Here is a 5,666-nt window from a genome sequence, read left to right as displayed (position 1 = left end):
CGCAGAGCTGGGCTCCATAAATGTGTGTGAACAAGGGCCCAGCTGCTGGCGAAGGAGGGCACAGTGCCCCGTATTACTGACTGTTTTAGAAAGTAGAAATCTGGACTGGGCCTGGTAGCTCAGTTGGTTAGAACATGGTTAGAACATCGTCCAGAAATGCCAAGGCTGTCGTTCGATCTCTTTTTTTTTTTTTTTAAAGATTTTATTTATTTATATTTAGAGGGGAAGGAGAAAGGGAGAGAAACATCAATGTATGGTTGCCTTTCGTGTGCCCCCTGCTGGTAGTCGGCCTGCAAGGAACCGGCCTGCAACCCAGGCATGTGTCCCGACTGGGAATCGAACCGTGATCCTCTGGTTCACAGGCCCGCGCTCAATCCACTGAGCTACGCCAGCCAGGGCTGTTCGATCTCTTGTCTGGGCACATACAGGAGTCAACCAATGACTGTGTGAGTAAGTGGGACAACACAGTGATGTCTCTCTCTCTCTCCCTCTCTCAAATCAATCATTTTTTTAAAGTGAAAGTCTGGGTAACTGCTGCCGGGCAGTATCTACTAAAGTCGAACACACCGTGACCTAGCAGCTGCTCCCCTAAGTGTATACGTAACAGAAGTGTGTACACAGGTTCATCAGAAGAGGTTTACTAGAATGTTCTTAGCAGCGCACATTACAATAATACCCTCATGCTGGAAGCTCCCCAAAAGCTCATCAAAGAACAGTGAATAAATGCAATGAAATACAGTCAGCCCTCTGTGTCTGTAGGTTCTGCATCCAGGGATTCATCCCACTGCAGATCAAAGTTATTTTAAAAAGCCCTGGCTGGTGTGGCTCAGTGGATTGAGCGCCAGCCTGCGAACCAAAGGATCGGAGGTTCAATTCCCAGTCAGGGCACGTGCCGGGGTTGTGGGCCAGGTCCCCAGTAGGGGGCGCACAAGAGGCAACCACACATTGATGTTTCTTTCCCTCTCTCCCTCCCTTCCCCTCTGTCTAAAAATAAATAAATAAAATCTTTCAAAAATTATTTGAGTGGACCCTGGTTGGTGTAGCTCAGTGGATTGAGTGCAGGCCTGCGAACCAGAGGATCGCGTTCGATTCCCAGTCAGGGTACATGCCTGGGTTGCAGGCCAGTACAGGGGACTTACAAGAGGCAACCATACATTGATATTTCTCTCCCTTTCTGCTTCCCTTCCCCTCTAAAGATAAATAAATAAAATCTTTTAAAAATTATTTGAATGGAAGTAAAAGACAGAAAACTGTACTTGAACAGTTAAAATTTTTAAAAAATTAAAAATATATTAAGCTAATGTGTACTATGTAATTCAGCCTAGTTAACCATAGTTACCTCTGCCCTGAACACACACAGACATTTTTCCTTGCCATGAGCTCCCAAACAATACAGTGTGACCCAGTACAACGACTGTTTGCAAAGCGTAGATGTTGCATTAAGTATTGTAAGTGATCTGGAGATGATTTAAAGTATTAAAGTACACAGGAGGAAGTGTGTGGGCTATATGCAAATACTGTCTCATTTTATATGGGGGACTTGAGCACCTGAAGATTTCGGTTCCCTGAAACTGAGAGCGAGGGGGTTGGGTTGGACACGGACACCAAGAGAAAGCGCCCAGAAAACTCACCCTAGAAATGAGGTCCAGGGGAGCCTCCAGAGGACAAGGAGGAAACCCAGGAGGTGGCGAACTTCTCTGCTTTGGGGAGAATCACAAACTGACCTTCCTTCAATTCCCCACACCAGCCCACTCTGTGCTTGGGCCCCCTCTGCACAGGGACCCTCCTCTCCCAACCCTGCTCTTCCCTGGGGCTTTGCTTGGGGCTAAGCTTGTGATTGAGTTTGGAGTGATGAGTTTGACTCACCTGGATTTGAATCCTACTCAGTCTTTAAGTCTCGGCTTACAGCTCACCTGAGTCAGCTTTTCTCCGCCCCTTGAAATCTGCCTACATTGTATTTCTCTCTTACAGCGTCCACACCACTGTAATTCTTCACATCAGACTGCAGGCTCCCTGTGAGCAGGCACACAAGCCTTGCTGCTCACTGTGCAGCCCCAGGGCCAAGTTCAGAGCAGGCGCTCAATGTCGTTATTGAAAGAATAGAGGAACGTGCTCTGGCAGCCATCAGAGGAAGGTCCACCTCACAGGGCTGGTCTCTTTCCTATAACATGCAAATAGTCACTTGCCTGTAAGCCAAAGTTCCTCTGTCTGATTTGCCAGCATCTTCTCTTGGGGGGAAGAAAAGACCAGGCATTTCTTATTAATGGTTGAAGCTTAATACCTCAGGTGGGTCTGACCATATCATTCTGAAGGCAAAATGCAATGCTAGGCAGGGGACAGCATCCACATGGGGAGAGTAGAGGCTGTCAGAAGAAGGGGTCCTAGAAAAGTGGAGGTGAGGGCAGGCTCTAGACTTTAAGCTGCTCTGAGATGCTTTCTGTTTGTTGCTGTCTGGGTTAGTACAGGCACGTGCTCATTGCTTTCCAGAGCAGAAATGCCTCCTTCTAGAGCTTCCCAAGCACAGCACTATTGACATTTGGGGCCAGTTCATTCTTTGTAGTGGGGGCTATCCTGTGCATGGAAGGGTGTTTAGCAGTGTAGTGGGTTGAATAGTGCCCACCTCCCAAAATTCGCATCTACCTGGGAACTCAGAATGTGACCTCGTTGGAAAGAAGGATCTTTGCAGATGTAATTAAAGATCTTTTTAAAAAGATTTTATTTACTTTTAGAGAGGAAAGGAAGGAGAGAAAGAGAGAAACATCAATGTATGGTTGCCTCTCGTGAGTCTCCTGCTGGGAACTGGCCTGCAACCCAGGCATGTGCCCTGACTGGGAATTGAACTGCTATCCTCTGGTTCGCAGGCCTGCACTCAATCCACTGAGCTACACCAGTCAGGGCTTCAAATGGCTTTTTTTTTTTTAAATTATTTATTTATCTTTAGAGGGGAAGGGAAGGAGAGAGGAAGGAAACATCAATGTATGGTTGCTTCTTGTGCATCCCCTGCAGGGAACTGGCTCCTGCCGGAAACTGGCCTGCAACCCAAGCATGTGCCCTGACTGGGAATCGAACCGCGATTGTCTGGTTTGTAGGCCTGCGCTCAATCCACTGAGCTACACCAGCCAGGGCCTCAAATGGCTTTTTCAAAAAAGACTTCATTTATTTATTTTTAGAGAGAGGAAGAAAGGGAGAAAGAGAGGGAGAGAAACACTGATCAGTTGCCTCTCGCACACCCCCAACCGGGGACCTGGCACGCCAGGCATGTGCCCTGACCGGGAATCGAATTGGCGACCTTTCGGTTTGTGGGAGGATGCCCAACCCACTGAGCCACACCGGTCAGGGTTGAATCACCCAAGTTCTGTCCTTATTAGAAGAGGATGCACAAGGCACAAGGAAGTCGGCCACGTGGAGATGGAGTGATACAGCTGCCAAGGATTGCCAGGAGCCACGGGAGGCTGGGAAGTACTCTTCCCTAGAGGCCTTGCCAACACCTTGCTTTTGGATTTCTAGCCCCCAGAATTGCGAGACAATACATTTCTGTGGTTTCAAGCCCCTCTGCTGGTGGTTATTTGTTACATCAGTATCAGGAAACTAATCCCAGTGCCATCTCTCTGGCTTCTGTCCTCTAGATGACAGTAGCACCCCCTCAGTAAACACAAGCAAAAATGTCTCTAGGCATTGTTGGATGTGTCCCTGGAGGGCAAAACCGTCCCTGACCTACCACCCCTGCCCCCCAACCACTGCACTAACAGGGCGGATATGATGAGAAGAAGGAGCACAATGGGATGAATCTGGGTTTGCATTTCAGCCCCACCCAGTAAACCTGACCTTGGGAAAGCTGCTAAACTTCTCCGAAGCTTGGTCTCCCCCTGGGTGAAGTGGAGGCTGAGAAGGTACCTGTATCTCGCAGGACCATCACGCTGATGCAATGCAGTCATGGGTGGAGCGTGCTTAGCACAGTGCCTGGCACAGAGCTAGCACTCCGGAACAGTAAATGAAACAACACTTGTTGTAAGTGTTTTTATTAAGCAATAATAGGACCTAATGGGTAATAAACATATTAAGAAATAACAATGGCAACTGTCATTATTCTTATTTAAAGCTTGCAAGCCGAGTCAGTGTTTCACGTCATCATCTACTATGGACGGCGGCCAAACCGACTGCCAGGAGCTGTTTCTCGAAAGGCACGGAAGTGCCTGCTGTGGACTGCATGGTCTTTCCCCCAAATCCCAGGTATCGCATCGGGATTTCCCCACTGCATCTTCCTTAACACTTCACGCTGCTTGCTTTCCCGCCGCCAATACTGCCAGGACCATTGGGTCTGCTGTACGACACAGCCCATGAACAGGGCCGTTGGCGCCGAGGCTCAGGCCTGCTGCAGGTCCCTTTCCGTCTCCTGGTCTTCCTGCGGCTGGCATCCATTCATGACACCAGGTCTGTGAGCATGTTAAACACTTCTAAATGTGGTCCGCGTTGCTTCCAGAGCCCGAAGAGGCCTACCAGCCGCGAGAGAAGGTGGTGGCAGGGCTCAGCCTCTCTGCTGTCATCTGCAGAAATCCACTGTGGCCCCAAAGTTGTGCCCCTAAGCGGCAAGACAGAAGTCCTTTGGAATTTAGTGACTACATTTTCCTTGTGGGGCCAAACTGCTTCTCCTAAGCAGTTTATCAAGGCTTGCTCTTTCTTTCTGTCTGTCTTTCTTTCGATTTTATTTATTTATTTCCAGAGAGAGGAGAAGGGAGGAAGAGGGGAAGAGAAACATTAGAGAGTGAGAGAAACATGGACTGGTTGCCTCTTGTTCGTCCCCAAATGGGGACCCCGCCCACAACCCAGGCACACGCCTGGACGTGGAATTGAACTTGCCACCCTCTGGATCACAGGCAGATGCTCAATCCACTGAGCCACACCAGCCAGGGCACAGCTTGCTTTCTTACCACATCCAGCATCCACCCACCCCCAGAGAAATTTGCCCATCCTGCCCTCTTCCACCTCAATGGGAGTAGAGAGAAAGCTACCCCGCTGCCTCTCCCATCCCTGCCATGCACACGTCTGTGCGGAAGTTACCACAAATCCCTGTGAGGCCTGACCTTGTTGCTGTCCTCACTCCACGTGGCGACTGCTGGTTTAGGGGCTGTTCCCTCCATTTAACCGGAAACTCCTTGAGAGCTGGAAATGGTTTGCTCTCACCACAAGCATTCTGCCAAGATGCTCGGGATGTACCCGGTGCCTGATTAAAGATGTCTATTGAATTTATACCCATTTAATAGTCCGCCCATTTTTTTCCTTTCCTTTCAGGGAAGCAGGGTACTAGTATCTAAGAGAAATGCAGTTAGTGTGAATGAAGCACCGGGTGGTGAACAGAATAGAGGCCTCACAAATCGAATTTACTTCTTGGGTCTCAGTTTCTTCGTTTGGAAAATAGAGTACTGGATATTTATTGCAAAGCTGTTGCCAGGTATTCTAAATTATGCTTAACACGGTGCCAGGGGCATAGTAAGTGCTGAATAAACAGTAGCTGCTATTATTATCGTTTTAAGATTATTGTTGAAGAAGTAAAAGCAAACGCACTTAGGTGTCTGGTTATGGCAACAACCTCACTCTGGTCTACGCGGAGATGGGCGGGGCCTCCTGAAGTCCCGCCCTCATATTTGCATTTGGTCGCCGGGCAACGC

This window comes from Sturnira hondurensis, unplaced genomic scaffold, assembly GCF_014824575.4.
Source record: "Sturnira hondurensis isolate 20B ecotype Veracruz unplaced genomic scaffold, ASM1482457v3 Scaffold0003090, whole genome shotgun sequence".
Lineage (NCBI taxonomy): Eukaryota > Metazoa > Chordata > Mammalia > Chiroptera > Phyllostomidae > Sturnira > Sturnira hondurensis.
This window is presented reverse-complemented; position numbering follows the sequence as displayed.